Source organism: Corvus kubaryi, unplaced genomic scaffold (genome assembly GCF_017639235.1).
Source record: "Corvus kubaryi isolate FWS band 111438036 unplaced genomic scaffold, C.kubaryi_AGA036_p1.0 split3-73, whole genome shotgun sequence".
In the NCBI taxonomy this organism is placed as follows: Eukaryota; Metazoa; Chordata; class Aves; order Passeriformes; family Corvidae; genus Corvus; species Corvus kubaryi.
The window spans coordinates 20301477-20325936 of NW_024582091.1; positions in this window are offsets into that span (position 1 = coordinate 20301477).

Consider the following 24460-nt stretch of genomic DNA (forward strand, 5'->3'; position numbering starts at 1 on the left):
ATTGCTAAAGAAAATAGAATAAAAATTAAAAATAAACCCTCTTGGAAGAAAAGGAGACACTATATTCACGGTTTTCAGATGAGAGAGCCGAGGTGAGAGAAGAGTTAAGTGATTTGCTTGAGATCCCATAGGCAATTCTTACCAAACATAGAAATTATGTGAGTAGTGAAGGTAAGAAGAGAGACTGTAATTAAATAAGTGACTTCTCTGATTGTGTTATTAAACACAAAGAAACAAGAATACAAAAGGAGTGTAATGTTCTGTGTTGAACTTTTAGAAATCCAAACTCAGTTGCCATTTTTATTTGATCACAGTTCCTTTGTTTGATTTGACTTTTACTTTACTCATTTATTTTTTTTACTTGTCCTTTTTTTATTCTTTTAACAGTAGATATTTTAATTATTAAATTCCTTGTTTTCTTTAAGCATGTCAATTCCGTTAATCATTCTGTTTTGTCGCTTCTCTCTTTTTATCTGATTTCTACTCCCCATCAATACTCAGGTTTTGATTTTAAAACATCTCTTATATTAACCCTTATTTCTTGCCTCTAATTCTTCATTATATATTGATCCTCAGCTCTGGTCTCTGCCATTGCTTGTTGAATTCTGAAGGACCACTCCTCTTTGGTATACTTTAATATAATTATGTCCCTTGTTTCTAGTCTCTCTCTGTCAGTTTGGACTGACAATACTGAAAATTAAAACAATGAAATTCTGAGGTGATGTCTGTATGAAAGATGAATATTCCTTAGAAGATTATATTCTTCTTCTCACAGGAACCCCTAGAAGACTCATGCAAGATTTTTATGATACTATGCCTCCTGTATGATGTTATATGATGTAATATTATTATATTATATTATATTATATTATATTATATTATATTATTATATTGTATTATAGTATGGTTAGTATAGTTAGTATACTTAGTATAGTTAGTATATTATATTTATTTTATTATATTATTACAGAGTGTTTATAGTATTGCATCTTCTTGAAACTGCTCTCTGTTCCTAGGAAAATGTCATACAATTTCTATAATTAAATATCATGTCTAAAAATACCACAGCTTTGTATAATCTATTAATATATAATCTTAAAGCATTTTATTTCTGTCCACTTATAGAACAGCTGTTAATCTGTAGTGGATCTGCAATCACATTCATGCCATTCCATTTTGGCTGACACTTTGGTTCAACAACATCCCACAGAGTTCCACAACTGACATTTTTGTAAAGCTTTAAAACATTTCCTTTTTAATGACTTCAAAATTTTCTTTGTTAGATTTTTTACGTTTTATGCCAGAGAGGAGAAAGAGTGTTTATGGTTGAGGTTTTTTCGTATATATATACTGGTTTTACCACTGCTCCTGTCTTGAACAGATTGCCCAAATGTTCTGTTTCTCCTAAAGTCAGTTTTTTCCAAGACCTTCCACCACTTTGCTACTCAAAAAAAAAAGAAAGGAGTAGTAACAATATGCATAATTGTATGAGCTTAAGGTTGTAATGACATTGTGTAAACCAATACTTCCAATAGCAGTCCCTGTCTTTTCCTCAATGCAAGAGAAAAACTTGTTTGCTTCTTTGACCCTAAGAGAACACCAAGTGCAAAGCCAAGCTTAGATCTTCAGTATTCCTGTCTAGTCCTCTACTTAGCTCACCAGGTCATGACTCATATAATAACCAAGATCTCAAAGAACTAGTCATTAGTTCCAGCTGGTGCATAAATATAACAAACTGTTTTGATGCAACAGAGCAATGAGTATATGGCAGATCTGTGGGGTATGTTCCGCCACCATCTCCCAAACACAAAACTCCCCATTGACTGTGTGTGAAGCATCCCTCAGCAGACTGTTGGCATGCTGTGGCCTCCCAGTGATTCCACAGTGGAAGAAATTCGAGGAATTTGTCTCTGACCACAGAATTTATGAGGCCATGCAGAAGTCCTTCACGAATGGCAGGAAGCAGGGAGACAGTTCAGAGACTGTTGGGAATCTTCCTTTCTTTTTGTTTTGTTTGTTCTCTTTTGGGACTACACATGGGAAAAAGAAAGTTGAGAGGGAATTTTGGAAAGTTTTCAGCTCTGCTGTACCTCTGCTTCCAGGGAAATATAAGGCTAAACAGCTGCTATTCTCAAAGGGAACTGAGGCAAATGCTGAGTATTTTCTCATTGTTGCAGAGGAGGTTTTTGTCTCTTCAGAAATGTTAATATTCAATTCAATAGAATTTTTAATAATACATTTTTAAAACTTTCTTTGTGCTGCTGCAAAAGAGCATTTTGTTCGAGACTAAAACAATGCTTTTATGCCAAGGAAGCAAGGTTGGTTTTGCCTACAGGGTGTGCATTCATAGCCAAAGCACACAGGATGTTTGCAGCTATCTTCTTTGCTGGTAGTACAACTTTGCCCCTATGTATTGCTTCTATCACAAGATCTCAAACTGTTTCCAAGCACCGTTTCTCCACCTCTAATCTGTGGAATATTTGTGAACCAAGAAACATTTCAAAGTAGTCTAGAAAAAAACCTGTAACTCCCTTCTTTTGTATTACTGTATGACTGCAGAACAGAAATACATTACAAAACAAATGCTACATACATTGATTCTTGCATAGAAGATGGGGTGAAAAGCACAAGTGAGAAAAGGATATGTAAGGTTTACTCTTTCTTTTGTTTTATTCTAAATGAAAACAATTGCAGCAATATTAGACATGATGGGCATTATATCTAATTTTGTTTGTTTGTTTGTTTGTTTTTCTGAGGAAATTTTAGTCCAGCACAGCAATGAAAATATTGAGGAGTTTTCCTAAATAAATTAATGCCATTATCCCTGTTTTACAAAAGGCAGCAATGAAATTCATTGAGGAAAAGAATGTTGCTATAAGGACACATATGTAAACAGCACCTGCTTTTGACATACCCCAAATGGAAATGGGACAGACTTCACCATTTAAAATTTGCATTTGAAGCAGTATTATGAGGATAAACAAATACATGTGCATTTCAGGGCTATTTTTGCAACAAATATATGTGCATTTTAGGGCTATTTTTGCAGTCAGACACTATGTTTTATAACTTCAGGCTCATAATTTATTCCACTTAACCTCAGGCACTCTCGCTGCAGGGCTGTATGAGGAGCAGAGCCACTGCAGTGTATGGGGTTAGTGCACCCAGAAAGCTGATAAGGGAGAGGTGAGCTCTATGCCCCCAGGTCCAGCCAGTAGCGAGTCTGAGCACGTATTCCCAGTGGGTACACACACACACATATACCCAGTACATATATACATGCACACACAGCCACATGGACCAACCCAGACAGAAAACACTGCACTCGTGCAATCACAAACAACACTGGTGACCTCATCCTGCTCTCCTCTCTGGCTGAGCAGAAAGAAAGGCACTGAAAGCTACATATGAATACATGCAATACAGTACACTACAGCAGAGAGTCTGTCTGGTAGCTGCCACTGGGTCCCAGTCTACTCAGTTGCTGGCTCCTGCACATATGAGACCCCTGGGTCCACAGCCCCAATCCAATAGCCCCTCACTCACAGACAGACAGACACACACACGTACACACACACACACACAGAGGATGTCTCCAGCAACTGGCTTTGAACACCTGGTTTGAGCAGCAGCTGGTCCCTGGATTGCCTGGTGTTCCAGCTGCCTCACACTCAGAGCGGGGGAATGATGCCTTGGGTTTTAACTTGCATGTTTTTCAAATCCTGTACTGCCTAGTGTGTAACTCTGAAGTTTCTTGTAGCCTGTTAACTTCTGCTCTCTCATGCTGGTTAGACATAACACAGCCTCTCCGGGCCTGGTCTCCAAGGACGCCCAGACTGTCCTAGGCCCAAAATGTGTAAACCAACATCTTAAGAGGGGGGTGAGCTTGGGGAAAATACATCAATAACTGGAGCTTTAATTGGAGAATTAACCCTGATATGCAAATGAACGAAACCTATAAAAGTGTGAAGAACTCGTGACCTGTTGTCCATCTTGGGGTCTGTTTTGGCAATAGCCTCTGGCTCGCCAGGGGTACCTTTGAAGACCCTTCAAATAAATACCTACCTTTATTCCCTTATTCTTGTCTAGCCTTTAGGTGGCCACTTCAGGCATCAGACCCACACATGAAAACAGGTCTCCCTGGTAGATGGTTTTGGTGACATACCGCTCTCTGTACCGGAGAACTATGTATTTTCACTACAGTTCAAGTGCTCACACCTGCAATTGCTGCTTCTATATATTTTAATTTCTTCCGTATCAGTCGCTAAGTCTTTTACAAAATCCAAGCAAACACGACAGACATCTCAGAATAAAACGTGTCATTGCTTTGGTGTTGTGTTGCTTTTTGATGTGTCAAGAAGGCGATTTTTTTCTTCTGAAAAATCAGAGGTATTGGGAAATGCACCTAAATATATTACAAGATTGGCAATCCTAAAGTTTTCACAGTTCACTGTTTTATTTGAAACATTATATACAGGATGCTAGGCAAGTCTGCCTGGATTTCAGGAGGATTAGTGTAATCAGTGTTAGGTTTTATAGTTTTGTTACCTAAGCACATGTCCTCAGACAGCTCATGTCCAGGCATGAAGATGACAGATGCATCTGCTCTCAAGTAAGAATCCAGTTTATTTTTGTCCTACTCAAGTGATATGGGCCAGTAAGTTTGAACCCATTTCACACACTTGTGAGAAGCGCCTCGTGCAAGTAGTTCCAGCAGAAAAATGGATCAGATGATTTTGGAGGGAAAAGTTCACTCATGAGTATAAAAGATCCCAATATATTCCTTGATTCAGTCCTAAATCAGAATATAAAATCTAGTGTTATTTTCATTTTTCAAACTGATTTTAATTTTTTTTCCTTTTCCCTTTTTCCTGACTTTCTCCATATTTTTGTAGCTTTGCTTCAACCATTTTTCTCCAAGTTAGTTCTCATTAATTGTTTTCTTTCTAATTTCTTTGTTTATTTATTTTGCCACAGAATTTATCTACCAAATATAGTGGCTAAATATGAATTTAAAAATGATTGAAATCAATTCAAGGCCACAGAAAATATCTTTGGGATTTGTAGCATAGTATCAAAGGAAATTCACATGATGTAATAAAAAAAATTCTCTGAATCCTGAACCTGAGGTTCATATAAGTGCCATCTAGAGCTAATTCTGTCAGAATTATATGCTTTTCTTTAGCACAAGCCTTATTTTCATGGTAATGACAGCCTTGTCAGCACAGACCAGGAAATAACAAGGTGTGAATTCCACTGATTTCTCTTCCATACATCCTCAAACGAGCCACTGAGAACTACTTTATAATGTGCTCCAGAGCCATATAGTTACTTTGGTTTGAGAATTCAGTCTGAAATCCTATTACTCCATTATCCAGAATTTAAGAACACTTTTAGAAAAACTCCCAACCTTCTGCTGATTTTCTTGTCTGAAAATTTGAGTAAATCACAATAAATATGTACAGTGAAGGACTCAAAGCTAAACCAGAGTCTTGTAGGCACAACCAGATTTGCAGTTAGATTAAATTGTTGATATATTTTTATAGACATGAAGGCAATGATAGTAGCTTTGCTTTCAAAGATTTCATTTAAAATCCATATTTTTCCTCAATTTTTTTCTAAACACAAACTGCTGCATTTCCTAAAACCATAACATTTTTCCTTGTCTTAAATAAGGCACTGGTGATCAATATTTACTGGTTAATTTCAGAAATCAAAAAGAATTAATCTTCTTAAAGCTTCTATAGAAGCATTCTGTCGAAGCTTTTATCAATTAATAGCTTGATCCCAAGAAACAATTTGTAGTACAATTTGATCTCATCATTATCTCCCCTATAATCAAAATGTAAAGAATTTTAAGTAAACTATATTCATTTTTCCACAAGGTAATGCTAGATCCCAGTCCACTTCTATTACACTGTGTCAAGAACCCAAGGTTAATTTCTTTCTCATGGCTTGACTGAAGAAGGTGGACATATTCTGTTCAATGTCAGAAACACAAATTAGCATGACGGGATACAATCAATAATTTGTGCTAAGAAAAGCTCAAGTCAAGGATAACAAGACTGAAGGTGTGTTGGCAGAGTGATGTAGGAACCTTAGCTTGTCAGTCCTCCCTGTTCAGCTTCTAACATCAGCATAATATAAATCGTAATGGACTCTAATAGAGTCCAGACTTCATAGACCACGAGCTGGGAAATACTACAGGTGGCAGGGAGAATGAAAAAGATCTGGAAGTTGTGTGATCGAGTGCTAAAAACACCATAATTTTGTACAATAAATACCAGAAACCTGAAAAGGTCAAGCCCTTGAGTGGCATAACAGAGTGTGATAAGACAGGCTGCTGGAGAGATGTGGAAGAGCTTTACAGGTTGTACTCTTTGTATCATATCCACAGATCATGAAAAATACATGAACTTAACTTGATCAAGTAAGGTGCTTCTCCCTGTAAGCCTTTAAAGCACAAATTTTAAGTCAGTAAACTTGATTCCTGTAAATTCATTCATCTGTTGTTCAGTTTGTCCAGCTCTGCCATCTCTAATTCCTCCCAACCGATTAGTGACAAAGTGTTTTGCTATCAGTGATGAGTCAAAGCATGCAAGTCTATGTCACATGTGTTCCAAAATCACATAGACAGCCCTACAGAGCTGCAGGGACTGATCCCAACTTTATCCTCTTCCACAGTAATCTCATTAGTACCTAGATATGAGAACATACAACTCAGACATGGAGAATGGGTAACTAGACAAGAAAATGACTACAAATTTATCTTGATAGATTGCACATCATACATAGTCTAATTAATGTTAACTTCCACTTGCTTCTACTTTTTTTGGAGGGGAAAGAAAACTGAATTATAAGGTTTTTAAAAATGTTGATTAAGATTCCCATCAAAGCAGAGAGCAAATCAATCAAAAAATTCAGGGCAAATTTGATCTTTGAAAACTTGCATTTGATTTTCAGTTTGAAGCTTCTTATAGAATGTGATTGATAGGAATTGCATCTGAAGGAGTGATATTTTAAGAATATGTCAGTACACAAGGATCAGCTGTCTCTTTCAGAGATCTACCTGTAAAAAATTAACTCTTCATAAAAGACTTGTGGGTTTGAGATTTTCAGAGGGGTTGTGTGGGATTCTTTCCCCTCAGTTCATATTATTTTCTAAGAACAAGGGTCAAAGGTTTTGAACTTTTATTTCAACTGATCCCCAGCACCTATAGGTTGCACTTCACTACAAAGCCGCTTGACCAAATTATTTTGGAAAAATATAGAACTGGAAATGACAAAAAACCAAAATAGACCTCATTAGCACAAAAACTCAAGCAAGGACTCATATCCTTCCTGTCCCAATACAGCACCAAGACCAGACTTATAGTTTTTTCCATCTTTAGCTCCGTGGATTTTTAGCATGTGAAAGCTGAACTTCATCTTTTACCTGCATCTGAGCCTATATAATGGAGTAAGAAACAGGATTTTAATAATTACATCAGTTTACAAAAACTTAGGGAGATGCTCCAGAAAAACTTGTCTTGAAATCATCAGACTACACAGCTATGAAGAGACTTATTTTGTCTACAAGTTTTTACACAGTTCTAAATTTTTAAAGCACGCTAACTTGCATTCTGCTGTTATTCATGTGTTCCCAGTATTTGTGTCCTTGTGTCCTCATGTTGTACCTCCAAGAGGAAGCAGTCAGGAGCTATCACCATGTCTACAGTTACATGTATATTTTCTTATACACTGCAGAGCCCTTAAAAACTGCAAACACCTGGGACAGACTAGCCTCCCTGCTGTGTTGAAACACTAAATAGTGTGAGTAAGTTCAGCTTGCTGGAGGGATTTTTTTTCTGTTTTACCAGATCAAGATTGACTAAAAACATCACTTCAGTGACTGGAAAAAATAACCTTTCATTGTTGCAGCGGGGATTACTGCAACAAGTATATTTCAAACCAGGAGTCCCGTGGAAAGGAAGTATATACGGACAGATTCGTGGTAGATGTTTCAGAGATGTTTATTTCTCCAGCCGCATGGCCGGGGCTCAGCTCAGGAACTCCGCAGTCACGGGACCCGAGGGTCCTTGGCCACACAGGGGAACACAAACCAACCAATGGGAAACAGAGGTGACCAGGGGCAGGGAAACCCCGTGTCTCCCCCCCAGGGCCCATCTCCCAGGGCTCCATGGCAGGGGAGGGACCCCAACATTTCATAGCTAGAATATTTCATAAAGCCAAGTGTTTGTTTTGTGTCACTTTGTGAAAGTCCAAGACCCAGAAAACCATCTGGAAATGTTTGTCCAAATATATATATTGATAAATTTAGAGTGAGTTTTTGCTGCCAAATGTTCCTCTTTGACAAAATGTTTCCATAATAACCAACAGAAGATCCTCTTTATCCAGTAAAAACAGTAAATAAACAAAAAACTCTAGCAAACAAAACCACTCAAATTCTTCTTCCTGGACATGTCTCAGCACACAAGTCTCAACATCCAGATTCTATTGAGGTAAATTATTTCTTTGTAATAACTCGTAACTGAATAGGCACAACACAAAGTCTTTCAGTTAATAATTACTGGCTACTTTTACATATAGAAACAAATATATATTTCACTTTGATGCTTTGTTTGTCTTTTTTGAATAAGGTAAGATACAAAAGGGAATATGAAACCACACATAAAAATGAGAATGAATGCTGCCGTGTCTATGGATTAGCATTTACAGATTAAGATTTAAAAATATTTGTAATGAAGTGGAGGAATTCTCAGACATTCCATTTCAGACATTCCAGCCCAATGATTAATTCAGTTGCAGTAACCATCCTTAAAAAGTTAACTTCCTCCTATGCACCTTATAGCATTAGGGTTTGAAGCCTTTCATGAAAGCTATTAATCTAAAACATCATTTAAATCTGTCTAATTCAAAAAAGAAACTGAGCAATGATCTTTTATACCCTCTTGAAATACTGTTACCATGAAGATACTGATCAAAATGATGGTACCTTTTTTTCTCAATAAATTTATGACATTAATTCAGAAGGAAAAAAGTTCTACCCTAACCAATCCTGAAAACTAAATTCGATGCACACACTTTGCGAATATAGTCAGAACCATATTTTTATCACAGTCAAAAAATAATTAATTTTTAATTCAAATCTCTCAAGGACTTTTAAAGTCCTAAAACTTATGGAATCAATTACTTTTAGATCATTTTAGAGCAGTGAAGTACTACTCTTATTATTAGTGAATTAACTAATCTAGAACACTAAAATTAAACCTGGAAAGATTTTTCACTTCACTGGGTTTTCCAGAGGTATTAGTACTGTTTTTTATTCCCACCAATTATTTGTTTTATTTATTTTTAATAATTTATACATGAAACATCTCAAATTTCAATTTAACAGCAATTACCAGAAAATATCCAACCGAAATGCAACCAGACCTTAGGTACCATTTTTATTCCAAGTTCTGAGGGTGAAATTCAGTCCTTCTCATGGCTAAAGAAGGGTAGAGATCCATAGTTCCTAACTTTCAGATGTCCAGAAGTCAGTTGTCTGAGTTATTTGCTTCTTGTCTGCCTTTATAATCAATGGAAAGAAGCAGGTAATTCCAAAGAGCAATTCATCTTATTTTAAGATAGGAGGGATGAATGCCTTTCAGTGTGCCTATTTCTCTCTGCTAACTTTGAGGGTAGTCACAGTTGACTAACTGAGATGAATAATTTTTAGATGTCTAAAGTTAAGTGAGATGAATCCCACCCAATAAGAGTAGATGTCCTTTTCTCCCTGTTTCATCTCTATTTCAAGGACCTACTGGTAATGTGTCCCTTGGACAGAAGTTACTAACTGGTGTGTGAGTGACTCTCTGTGTGTGTGTGTGCGTGTGTGTGTGTGTGTGTTTTTGAAATGAGAATGCTCTTGAGTCACAGAATCACAGAATTCTTAGGACTGGAAATGAGCTCTGGGGATCCTCCAGTCCAACCATCTGCTGAGGCAGGGTCACCTGGAGCAGGTTACGTGGGAACACCACCTCCAGGTGGATTTTGAATGTCTCTAGAGAGGGAACTCCAGAGAGGAAACTGCATGACCTTCCTGGGCAGCCTGTTCCAGGGCTTTGCCACCCTCAAGGTAAAGAAGCTCGTCCTCATATTGAGGCAGAATTTCTTGTGTTTTAGTTTATGGCCATTGCTCCTCATCCTGTCCCTGGCGCCACCAAAAAGAGTCTGGCACCATCCTCTTGGCACCTGCCTTTGAGATATTGATGTGCATTAATGAGAACCCCTCTCAATCTTCTCTTCTCCAGACTAAACCGACCCAGTTCCCTCAGTCTTTCCTCATAAGAGAGATGCTCCAGATTTCTCATCGTTTTTGGGTCTTCCACTGGATCCTCTCCAGCGGCTCCTTGTCTTCTTTGTACTGAGGAGACCAGAATGGGACACAGCACTCCAGATGTGGGCTTACTAGGGCCGAGTAGAGGGGCAGGATCACCTTCCTCCACCTGCTGGCCACACGCTTCCCAATGCACCCCAGGATACCACTAGCCCTCCTGGCCACGAGGGCACTGTCAGCTCATAGTCAACTTGTCATCCACCAAGACTCCCAAGTCCTTCTCTGCAGAGCTGCTCTGTAGGAGGTCAGCCCCCAGCCTGTACTGGTATTTGGGGTTATTCCTCCCCAAGTGCAGGACCCTACACTTGCCCATGTTGAACCTCATTAAGTTTCTCTTTGCCCATCTCTCCAGCTGGAGAGCAGGTCCTGCTCAATGGCAGCCCAGCGTTCAGGTGTATCAGTCACTCCCAACAGTTTCATATCATCAGCATGAAACATTTCAATTTCATGAAATTTTCATGAAACATCAGCTCTTGAAACATTTATATGAGTAGATCTGCCCTCTCTTTCTCACACTGTCAAGGCATCAGCTCTTCCAGCCTCATCCCACTACCTCTTTAATGGGCCTGCAATCCCCACAAACCTTTGTTCCTCATCCAATAGGACAACCACTGAGCAGGTGAAGAATGGATTCAGGAGTGGCAGATGAAGACACTGGAGCACAAAAAACATCCAGTGTGAAAGGGAAAAACTGCTTTTTTGGTTGTGAAAGCTAAAAAAAACCACTTATTGTTGTAGGGAGGTTGTAAACCTGAGACATGAAGGGTGTCTGCAGGGCAAAACCAAGACAGCTCTGGAGGGTTGTCAGACGCATCAATAGATGAGTTGAGGGAAATTGGAGAGTTCTTCTCTACTTAGACTCTTTCAGATGTAAATGTGTTTCCAAAACACAGGTTTTAAAAGAACTCAACTGCTAATGGCAGCAAAAATGCATAAAGAATGTTCCAATTATTTTTTCCATATTTAATGGATATATCTTAATACTACATCTTAAACAGATACAAAAAAGGGAATCAACAATAATCTTCATACTGTCAAAATTCTCATGTTCATTAAACAATCAGAATTATTTGGTCAGTTGGTTTCAAATTTGGTGTGTTAAAAAAGAAACTGTAATTGCATTTATTTTGATGCCAAAAGATGGAATTTACAGAATGAAAGTGTATGATTAATTCTTTTTCTTTGCTGTTTTCATAGGAGCAGTAATTCCCTATTAATGTTTTTAATAAAATATAAAATCACTATTATTATAAAGACATTATCATTATGCCAAAAGTACTATAAAAGAATCACATCTCTGATATGTATGTTAAATAAGCCTGGTGGGAAAAGAAATGGAGGCCGAATTGCTGCCATATGTCAATGGAAATTACCTGGGTGACCTTGTAAGACTGGCTAAGATCATGTTCCAGACCCAGTGACTTGCTGAGTAATAGGGCTGAATTTAGGTATTATTAGTACAAGTTTTAATAAACTTGCCTGACCATGGTCAATTTGGTCTTTTGAGTCTTTCAAAAAAATATTTCCATAATTGCCAAAGCTCATAGGCCTTAGGGCTTAAAAATGACCTCTTGTTTGTTTTCAGTGAAAAACGGTAGAGGCAGGGAATCAATTTAAATCAATATTTTCAGTAGAATTGAATAGAGAATTTACCAGAACATATTCCCATTCTTGGTTTTTTATGTCTGGGGCCCTAATTGCACTTGAAGATATGCAAACACGCCTCCTCATAACTTTAGCAAGCACTGCCAGTTAAGTCTACGTTGGCTGTAAGGAGTCCAGCTACACTCAGCTTGCAGAAAGGGTTCCACTGACTGCAGTGATGGCAACAGGAGTCCTATATTGCACAAACTCTTTACCAAGGCCTCAGTTTGTCAAAGCACTGAGCAACTCCTAAAAAACCCCACATCTTAGTGTCCTCTTTTCATGCTAACCCATCCACAGCATTTGCCCTGTACAGCATTTAGACCAAAAGCTTTAGTTCTATTAGATGCTATGTCTCCTAAATTTATGTTGGGGTCACTGAGAGCAGAGGAAGGGGAAGTTGGAAAGAGGGATGGGGGTGGCAAACAGCTGTCCCAGTCTTCAACAAAAATATGTCCTGTCCTTAAAGTTGTGCTCATTTATGTTTTCATCTTCTTTTAATAGTTAGCTGCTGCATCCTCAAATGAGTTGTTGTAAACATGGAAAAAGAAAGTGTTCACCTAATTGAAATTATGTTCAACGTTTAGAAGCAATTGTCTTATTCAGTGCTGAGAAATAACTAAAAAATATTCAGCTTAATTACTCAGTATTCAAAAATGTCCTTTGAATAATGATAGTGCTCTAAGGCCTTGAGTTTAGGCCATTACAGCACCCTTTCTGCCCAACTGCCCAATAAATGCTTTAGGGAGATTGCTATTTTTACTGATTAGCAAACCTCTATAATCTATTTCGGAATACAGGTGACATCTTCCTTTAAGTATCCAGGACCCATGGCCTCAGGGAGAAGTGTTGTATCACAGGCTTGACTGATAGAAAGGAAATATTCCTCCTTCAGACTCTAATTGGAGCTACTCAATGCAGCTGAAGAATTGAGTAACTCCCTGTTATTCCATTTAATGGTCTTTTTGAATTTACAAATAATTTATCAGAATCATACCCAAATGAAAAATGATAATAATAGCAAAGGTATTTGGCACAATATATTTGGCTTGTTATCCCAAGGCTTTGTTTGGAGGCACCAAAGTACAAGGGATGATGTCATACCCTAGAGCGGGTGCAAAAGGGGAATCATTCTTAATTTCTGGCTGACTTCCCAGCCTTTCTCCTGGTCCTCTTCTACCGGAATCTGTCACAGTGCTTTCTGTCACAGTTGTAAAATACTTTCAGAGAAACATAAAGTTTTTATGAGAAGAATGATAAAAGAGATAAGTTATTCTAGGGTTGCGGGTTAATATTTGCAACTGTGGGCTGACTTCAAGAATTAAAAATAAAAAGAAGGAGGAAGAAAGTCAAAGTCCTTTATTTCCCCTTGAAGTTATGCAGAAGACATAGCAGCATCTGCACAAGATCTCGTATAGAAAATTGAAGACATTGAGCTGCAGTCACAGGGTTCTGGACATGTGAGTTTATTGGTGGATACACTCCACTTGCCATGATTTCCCTTTTAAAATAGGAAGGAAGGAAGGAAGGAAGGAAGGAAGGAAGGAAGGAAGGAAGGAAGGAAGGAAGGAAGGAAGGAAGGAAGGAAGAAAGAAAGAAAGAAAGAAAGAAAGAAAGAAAGAAAGAAAGAAAGAAAACAAATGCTTTGTTTAAAATTATAATGTATTTCATTTCAAATTATAATGTATTTCATTTCAAATTCAGATACCTGTGATGAGAGATCTCCTAACCCTTGAAGACAACTGGATATACCAGCTCATGCTTTCTGGCTTAACTCACACTGCAGCCTGTACAGAATGACCTATTCCTTTTTAACAAACAGGACTGCCTGAGCCAGAATGCTTTTCCTCCATGTGTTTGCCCTTTTTGTATAATATTTACTTAGAGCCACCTAATGGGAAATGTCATTGAGGTTTTGAGTATCTTCTGAAGAATGGGAGCATTAAGATACTAAAACTGCATGCTGTCAAAAACTATCTTAAGTGGTCTGGTTCATCAAATAATACACTAAGTAGAATTGAATTTAGAGGACTTTTATGCTACAATGCACAAGGAAAGACTCTAATACCTGCAATACACTTGGCTTTTCTTTTTTTTTCCTTTTTTTGTGAAGGGACAGTCTCCTAGTTCTTGAAGTTTATTAAAGCTTTAAGCTGTCAGGTTATTACTGTCAGTTTCAAGAAAGGGAAGAGCTACTGATGTAAAATTAATTTATTGAATAGAATTGTTTTGCCCCAGGGGAATAACATCACCATTTAATTTAATTTCCCCATCATATTGTCTCATTTGCAGAGGAAAAAAAATAACTTTCCTTTTTAACAGAGCAAAGTATGTTATGCTGAATGGTGAATTGTCCTTACAGTTTTTTCCTGTTCTAGATTTTCAGTTGTCATAAGAATATTTCAGACTCTCTGTGGCTTCCACTTTCTTCATTTTTTGAAAATGAATTGTAAAAGTCTCTCAGAGGTCTAGTCCTGAACCTTTTGGGTGATCAATGTATTTCTATTGACACATTTTGGCTTGAATCAAGCCAAAAGTGAGGAGAAAATAGAAAACAGAATGTATTAAGTATTAGAAAATACAGCTCCACCATTTACCAGCCTGTCCAGTATGCCTTCAGCATCCCAGGCAATCTGACCTTGTTCATCTGTAATGAAATTAGCAGGCCCAGGTGGGAGATAGCTGCTGAACAGCTCGGTGGGATGGATTTATTTGTCACAATTTTAGAGCTACTCTGTCAAATCAATACATTGCCAGGTCCAACCTCAATGGAGAAAAGAGGGCTTATAGTTACAACCTTTCTACCACCTGTGTGGTCAAAGTACTGTCTCACATATTTTATGCATTTATACTGTATGTATCTCTATTAGAAGACATAACATTGTTGCTGTCTTTACTCAATTTATTGAAAGAAAAGTTCTAACTGCCCCTTTGACAAGTAAAATTGGAAATAATTTAGGGCAGATTTTGGTTCAAAGCTAAGCACTGTTCCAGTCTTCTGAGTTTCTTCCTTCTTTCTGAAAGTATCACTGTACCTTGCATAAGTAACTAAAAGCAGAACATGATGGCCTTGGTGTTTTACTGTCTCTTCAATAGCTACAATTCCCTGAGGAAGGAAAATGTCACAGGAAAGGAGGTTTGCAATATAATCCTGTGTACACTGTGAACCTGACATGTTTTGTTGTAAGAGTTGATAATCTTGCTTTGGCACATGACCCACACCAACTTCAAAGGGGGAAGGGCCCGGGTTGTTGTAAAAGCTTTTGCCATAGATCCAAAGGGCCAAACAGCCATAGGTACCTGCTGCTGCTGTGAGCTGCACGCCTGCAGAGGGCTACAGCAAAGTTAAGGTGAACCACCAAGAGCCAAGATAAATTAAGCAAAGCCATAGAACTTGAACTTTAGGAGAATTCAATCATGGAATAGTCAAAAGCTGAAATACCTACTTAGAAGACTATTGTTGTACAGACTTTGTGTGCCTAACAGCTGCAGATTGAAAGGTACCCATGAGAGAACTTGCTGGCCTGCAAATGCCTGTGGTGGGAGAGGGAAGGGTCACTGTGCTCTGTAATGTTCCTTGCCATACAATCCTTAAACTATAGCTCAGATTTGAGGAGAGATAAGCTAAGGGGAGTTAACACCTGGGAGTTAACACCTTGTGTCGGTCAGGGAAGTTGAGAGCAAACAAAGAAGTCCCTTTGGGAGTCTGGTTGCCTGCTACAAAGGCAACCTCACTACGTTTCAGTGATGGTGATAACAAGCAGAGGTCAACCTCTCTCTGAAAAGTGTCTGCCAAAGGAAAGATCTCTCTTCCGGGAAAAAAAAAAAGAAGCTTCAGAAATCTTTAGGGCAAAACAGAACCAGCCCTTGGTATTTAAGTTCCTGCTGTTTGTTAGCTCTCTATTTTGGTTATTTTAAGTAATGAGCAAAAATACAGAGATTAAAGTCTGTCAATGTAATTATTTTTTTCTTCAAAATCAATCCCAAACAACAGAGATTTTTTTTTTCTTTAGAAACTTTGCTTTGTTGTGTGGTTGGGTTTTTTTAACACTGAACCTCTGATGTTTCTTAATGGTAGAACTGGAGTTCAAGTACTGAATCAGACATAAGCTCTCTATCTGAGGTTATTGGAGATGACCTAAATTTTTTCCAGGTCACACAAATAGGAACTATTACCGGTGAATTCCCTCCTTTCTTTAAGCTCCTTCTATGTTTTGACAATGATCGATTATTTACTAAAGAAAATCAGACTTCTGTGAGTCCTCAGAGAGGAACAGCATCAGGATCAAACGCTCCCACTGTGGTGGGGAAAGGTGCTGTGCATTTCTGGGACCTTGGCTGTCCAGTTGGACCTGCAGTAGCCCTAATTGCTTGTGTGTGGAAGGACAGCTTTGCCTTAAGCAGCATTCATGGAATGGCATACATCTTGTCTGACATCAGGTAAAAGTCTGAGAACAGCAGTTTCAGAAGCACCCAAATAAACTCCAGTGCAGGTTCTGAGCAGTGTTTGAGGACAAAGCTAAAGGATCAGAACCTGTGGGTTGGGAATATTTGTATGTTTTTTGATTGAACACAGAATGAGTGCACTTCACACCCAACAGTAGGGTATAGATTATTGAACAGCTTGTCACTCTTGTCTCAGAAACAGCAAGAAGAAAATTCAGGGAACCACAGGCTGTTTACCTCAATCCTGGGCGAGGTGAAACAGTAACTAACCCTGGAAAGTGTTTCCAGGCACATGAAGGACAAGAAGGTTATTGGCAGGAGTTAGAATACATTCACAACTAATTGCTGGCTTGGTGGATGAGGAAAGAGTAAATGATACTGTCTGTTTTGACTTCAGCAAGGCTTTTGACACTGTCTCCCAAAATATCCTCATGGAAAAACTGACCAAGCATGATCCAGAAAAGCTGAGAGTGAGATGGATGGAAATCTGACTGAACATCTAAGGCTTGTGATCAGCACCTCAACGCCTAGATGGAGTTCAACCACTAAAAGACATATCTTCCAAGAGTTGATACTGTGCCAATACCTCACTAATGATGTGTATAATGGGGACAGAGTGTACCCTCAATGAGTTTTCAGATAATACAAAACTGGGAGGATGGTTAATACACCAGATGTCTGTGCACCATTCAGAAGGACCTGGACAGGCTCAAGAAGTGGGCTGACAAGCTCTCTTAAGTTCAGCAAAGGAAAATGCAAAGTCCTGCCCCTGGGGAGGTGTTATGCCATCTCAAAAGCCACTTTGTAATAAAAGACATGGAAGTCCTGGTGGGCAACAAGTTGACCATCACCCGGCAATGCACAGTTACAGCAAAGTGAGTTAATAATCTATAGGTTGCAAAGCACTGTAAGCAGGCTGAGGGCAGTGATCCTTCCCATCTACTAAGTCCCAGTAAAGCACATCAGGAGTGCCATGTCCAGGTCTGGGCTTCCCAGTACAAAGGAGCCAAGGACATCCTGGAGCATATGGGCCAAAGACATGTCGAAGGAAAAGGAGCATTTGGCATATGAGGAGAGACTGAGAGAGATGGACTGAGGGCATGGAGAAGCCTCAGGGGGATCTGATCAGTATGTACAAATATCTGATGGGATGACGTAAGAAGGCAAAGCCACACTTTCAGTGGTATCCAGAACAAGGGTCAGTGGGCACAGGCTGAAAGACAGGAAATTTATTTTATTCCTGTTGCAGTCTGGAACATCTCTGTAAAGCTACCGAAAATAATGGGAGTTATTTTCAGTTGCCAGTGTAAAAACACAAACTTCTCCACTGATTTCTTAGGTTTCCCAAGAATCTTTTTCTATGATGTACAAATGCATCCTGCATAACCTTCTGTCTGCCCTCTCATGGATGGTGGATGCTTCTTCTGTAAGAGTTATCCTTTGTACGCACGTGGGCAACTTGTGTCTATGGAAGCATCCATTGTGTCTAAGTGGTTTGAATACAGAATGTGCTTCAAGAAGCAAGGGTATAGTGAAGAGAAATCAGTGCATTTTCTATTCACCAATAAAGCAAAGCTGTGTCACCTGTACAGCAAAGTAAACTTTTGAACAACCTTTTCAGCAGTTATTAGCATCTGAAATAGGAAGGAGCAAAGCTCCAGAGCACTACAAGTGAAAGTATCTGCCAGAAATGTACTTGAGGGGAAAAAAGAAAAAAAGCAAACCACTATCTTGAACTTGTATATAGCAAAGTTCAATATTTAACACAATGGGAGTGGGGGAAAGGGGGGGGGGGGGGGCCCGGGAGCGGGGAGACACTAATAGAACATACTTTTAAAGTTAAGCTAAAAATTTTAGAGGCATAGCTGGTGGAAGTTCATATCCATTTGGAGACATCAGGGAAAATTATCTCCAAAAGTGAAGTGGGGCCAGTTACTGGTTATTGCTGAAATGAAATTATTCTTAAGCAGCACTAAGAGCTTCAGTTAAAAATTTCATTGTGTTTGAATGGATAGCTAAAGCTTCAGAGAAATTGGGTTTGAGTAAATTGTGAGGTTCCCAGCTGTGTTCACTGGCAGATCACCAGCACTGGAAAGAAGAGAGAGATTACCATTTGTACATTTCTGTAAATTGCATTGTGTCAAATTGTCCCGATCTTATCCCAAAAAAAAGATGTCAAAGGGAGCCGGAGTGGGGTTTTTATCATGGCATCTAGTTTAAGAAGCAAAGATATGATTCATACTGAACAGAAAGGTTGAGGAAAAGTAATACATAATGCATTTAATATGGAGGTTGCTAGCCTACTGAGGTGACGTTAGCCATATACATTAATAAAATTATGCATACACCTTGCCCAGTTGTGTGGAGTGAAATTTCTTCCAGAAATGTTACCAGCTATGACTGCATGCTGCAAGGTAAACTTCTGTAAAGGCTTCAGTTTGCAAAGAGAAGGGGCTTTACATTCCCTAGCGTGCAGAGTTCTGCTCACTGGTGGGGCTGCCATTGAAATTGCTGTTTGATTTTTGTTTACTTATTTACTTTTCAACCAAGGTGGAAATACTTGAGCTTTCAACAGAGGTCCTTTATTTTTTGGCCTAATATAAACAAGTAGATGGAACTACTTTCTGTGCAGCTATTTTAAAACAAACAGGGATGTTAGTGCAACTCGCTGCATGAAAGACATCTTTTACTTAGCTAGCTAAGAACTGGATTAGACAGGACATTTTTATGGGAGTAAAGATCCAGAATAATTTTTCCTCTTGGTCTATTATTCTTATTCATCTTTTTCTTTCCTGAAACAATGACTAGATTTTCTTGGTAGCACTAGTTCAGCACTGTAATTAACCAGTAAAATTTCCTCTGCTGTTTCTCCATTTTTCTAATTCACTAATCAGTGATAATAAAATGATTACACTATTTTTGTATTTTCTCTAAAGAAAATAATTGTCAGGGGACTGAACTGGATTTCTAGTTGAAACTGGGTGAACTGGGTTTCATTTTTCTGTGATGGAAAACACAAATGATTGTGTATCTCAAGATATTTTTCTTCAGCCCATTAAAACTTAAATGTACCTTTGAATCAGACAGGACAGAACTGAACCATTTCTGTTTCTCAAGCAAAGTCAGTTTTATTTTTCTACTTACTAAACAAAAAAAAGAACATGTTGGACTTTTTTCTGCTTCTCTGTCTGGGAAGCAAAATGCAGTACAGAAACAGCCAGCAAAGAACCCCAGTACATCAGATTTTCACACTTCATTGCAACACAGCCAAGCAGTAATAATCACCTGATTCAGAGCTAGCATGTGGCACCTTGGATCTCCATATTTTCTAGCTCTGCATCCTCCTGCGCATCTCTGAACTCACAATGTTAGAGGGTAAGGGTAAACTTACTGAAGAAAAGGGATGACTGAAGGACTGGAAAGCAATACTTTGCTCAACATACACAGCTTTAGCTTTATAAGCCTGGAGTGCTCTCATGCTGAACCCAGCATGGCATACACAGAACAATACTCCATCCTAACAAGATATTAACCTGCACACAACTTTGCTTGTGGGTCTAAATCAACTTTTACTGATCATAACAGTCTCATACATCCAAAATAAGAATATTTGTGTATTTATATATAAATCTGTGTGAATTATGTGTAAATCTGTATTCAAAGAATACAATGACAGTAAATCTGCTTGCTGAGGCAAGGTAATCTTGGGGATTTTTAAAAGTTTCCAGCTTGGGTTTTGTAATTATTATCAAACAATTGAGGATCCAGTAGTTCCCAAAGGTGGGAATTGTGAGCATCTGACAGCCATCACTTCCATTTTTACTAAGAGGTTAACAAAGAACCCCTTTCAGAGTCTGAATCAGGCACTGCACCTTGGCAAATATAAAATCACAGAAAAGTACATGTGCAATACCCACCCTCACTGTGTCAAATGTTTTTCATATATTTTTTGCTTTATTCAAAAGCATTATTATTTCAGAACCTGGGGGATTAAATTACTGCATTAATTCTTTTCTTAATTTGTATATATTTGATATAGTATCTATTTTTAATTATCAGAAGTCTTATTTAATTTTGACTTCATTAAAAATTACATATGGAATTGTACACATCTCTTCTACATGTGAGAAGATGCAATATTCTGTTAGCTGGAAGTAGTCAATTAAAATGTTCAGTGCATAGACACAAAAATGTTTTCCCTTACCAAAGATAATACAGAAGAAGAATGGTCTTGTGGTTAAAACGTTCAGTACGTAAATATCAACAAATAGAATAGAAACCTCATGATTAACCAGAGGGAGGTAAGACATCGCAGCTGCGTTCCTGTCTCTGCTAGAAACTTCTGTCTTGGCTCGTGGCAAGTTACGTGCAGAGGAGTTTCAAGCAGAGGTGATACAGATGCCATGCTGGGAGTGTGAGTGCTATTATCTTCTAGAAAGAGCAGAGAATGAAGAAATTTTTGACGCTGCTCTGCTGGGTTTCTGAGTGCTCACTGCTGTGTTGGTGCACTGGTGTCACCTGTATAGCAGTTCAGGTCCCCTGTTGATAGATGTACATATTCCTCCACGTTGCTTAGGACCTCAGAGTGCTGGGGAAACTGGGCTTGGACTTCATGGTCCTTGATATAAAAAAGAAGTTCTATCAATAATTGCTGAGTTAATGGCTTCACACAACAGTAATTTGTTATTGCCTAACTGCAATAACCTTGCTCTTCCCCTTGTTCCCCAAGGAGCCCTTGCTTTCCACACACATGTGCACACAGCTGTCTTTCCTGTCCAAGGCACCTGTAAGGTACTTCAGCACCCTCCCTCCTGCCTGATGAGAGGCAGCATGTGCCACTCCTGGATCCAGATTTGAGGGGCAGGAGGACACATGGGACAGCAATAGCTGAGCCCAGTTGTCTGCATCTCTCCTGCTTCTGTTGTCCCCAGAACTCATAGGCATTTAAAATCTTTTAGAGTAACTGAGGGCAGACAGAGGCAGACAGACAGACAGGCACACAGTACCTTTTTTTTTCACAGTTTCTATCCACAGCTGGGATTGCATTTACTTGAAGTGCTGCTGGTCTGCAATTATTTGTACAGACCTTCCAATAACAAGCAAAGGTGTCTCCAGGGCTGAACTCCCCTTCACTGTCATTCCCCATCACTTCTCAGTCAAGTGAAGCAAGAATAAATAAAAGAATAAAAAGTTAAACAGAGGACGTGGATGCCCTTCTGTTTCTTAAAACTGGACTTTAAGTAGGGCATAAGTAATGAGGTGATCAAATGCTCAAACAAAGTGGGGTTTTTTCTCATGTAGAAGCTACCTTTAACTTTCAGAAAAATGTACCTCCAGGTAGGTGCAGAAGGCAAAAAGGTACCTCCAGGTCAGCTTGATTGCCTGTAATCACAAGCATAGGTTTTTGAAAGTAATCTTCCATTGGCATGATTCAGTCAAACTTCAGGCACCCAAATCCTTTACTGGATCTAGCAACAGGCTCCTGCCAGTAGCTCTTGGCTGTGCAGGGGGGTACAGCAATGTCGTGCCTGGACCAGTCTCACCCCAAAGTGACATTGCCAGTGTTAGATATTTACAAGAGGTTCCTTCGTGGAGAGAGATCAGGCTGTCTGCAGGTCCATGTGCTACTTCTTGTTCATCTTAACTCAACCTTTTGCAAGTACAATGATTTGAAAGTTAGCTACTTTTGAGGAAAATGAACCGGAGCATCATGAGAAGAGAACACTATATATTAGCTATTACTTAAAAATTTATTTTATAGTAGTTAGTTACCATCATGCAGGAAAACTTTCTGAATAATGTTTGATAGAACCAAAATTTTTCAAGAATTTACATTGAATTCAAAGAGTGATTTTTCCAAAAGAAAAAAGCTCTTTATATATATATTTTTTCCAGATCTGCTGAAAGATTTTATCTTTTTCGTAGCAATATGTTTCAGCTACTCCTCTTGGAATAGCATTTGGCATTTCAAAGTTGACCTCAAAAAAGAAAAGAATAAAAAAAGAGAAAAGACAAAGGACTTCAAAACTGAGAAATATGTCAAAATATTGAATTTTAGACCAGATGACATTTTTGGGCAAGTACCAAATTACTCTTTAATTTCCCCAAAGGAAATCTGCTTTGGTTTGTTCAAACTACTTGGTTTTTCCTTCTGTTTTTTGCCAGTTTCTTAAAACAAAATAATTTTACTTTTCAAGTTTATTGTGGTCCTTTTTGACAAGAGAGAGAGGGATTATAAAAAATTTCCTTTGATAGGAAATAAAGATCCACATCTGGTGTGCTTTCACGTTGATTTCTCTGCCTTTACAATGACCAAAAGCTTTTAAACTTGCTAATTAACAATTGTAAAAGTCTTCTTGTCTATTGCTGCCATTTATCTAGGACAAAGCTAACTATTTTTTAAATATTGATCAAGTTTAGGATGGAAATTAATTACCTTATTTTTAAACGTGTTCAACCTTCTACCTCTTCCCATGATACTAATTGAAATTACTATCAGAAATACTGCATGTTTACACTGGCAGATTAAGATACGTTGAACACACTTTTTTTCCTAATCTTTGAGTGCACTTTCCAATAAAACCAAGCACTTGGCAATTCTTATAAGCTCATTGTGCACAAGCAGAAACATTGCAAAAAGCAGTGTTAGAGATCTTTTTCCAGAACAGCTTCCATTCCACATGCATAGTGGTTTATCCCTAAAGCAATATTTTCCCTACATATATTGTATAATCTATCCTATAAACTGTATCTCATGGGCTATCCCTGCATTAATATCACACTTACATGACATTGCCTGATCCATGCTGCTGAAGATTAAGTTTGAAAACATTTTGGAGAAGATGCCTGGATTACCTGACTGCAAAAATATCTCTGTTAGCGACATTTCAAGTAATACATAAATGCACTCTAAGATTACTCCTCTCATGACTGCATTAACCAGAAACATGTGACTTTTGTTACTTTAAAGCAAACTATGATATACCTTTTCTCTTCTTCTCTCCGTAGCCCAGTCTGTCATCTGTCACAGAAATTTACAAAGATTTAGTGAGTTCTCTCAAAGGTATAACTAGTTATTGCAAAGAGTTTGCCATACACAACAAATATCATAGTGTAGTCACCAAAGGGTGTTTTAAGATGATAAAAGAAATTCCTTGTTAACACTGGAACTGTCATTTTGTCAGCCTGATGAATCAAAATTTCAGATCTAACAAAATGTGGATTTCGTTACTTTTTCATAGAATCCTATGTATTTTTTCACAATATTGAAACTGTAAGCAAAACGTACTGCTAAAATTCATTCTATTAATTAAGAACTAATTAAGGAATAAATTCCATGTAGTATACAGTGTTCCTGGTACAGTCTTAATCTATAAATACTAGCAACTGAGCTGTGCTCAATGAGGAGGCTGTTTGAAGCATGAGCTGGATGAAGGAGGCATTCTTTTCAGAGAGTAGATGCATTTTATGCAACCTTTTGGTATTAATTTGGTTTTTTTCCTTATCAGGGCATTTTAGTGTCTTTAGTATATCTCAAATCTCAGAACTACAGAAAAGCTATGAATTTTGTTTCATACCCTGGCTTTTTTTTTTTTTTTTGAGAAAAACACAAACTTCCTCATTCAAGTTATGTGTCTGAATAAAAGAACTAGAGGTCCATGTGTTAAAGGCACTGTTATCTTGATACTTCACACAGATTATCAATCTCTACAGTATGGGCTACTATTGTCTATCCAGTGAGATATAGTTGGGGGTTTTTTGTTTGTTTTTTTGTAAGAATAAATTATGTTTAAATAGAAAGGTAAATTCTCTTAGAGGACCTGGCTGCAGTCAATGCCTTAAGTTCCTTACTTTTCCTCTGCATTCACACTCTCACCATTGCTAGTGATTGAAGGTCTCTGGAACTGAACAAAGCTACTCTTGTGGCATAATTCAGCTTCTAACTGGCAGATGAAACTGAATACAGAGGTTAAAGGAAGTGTCTGTGAA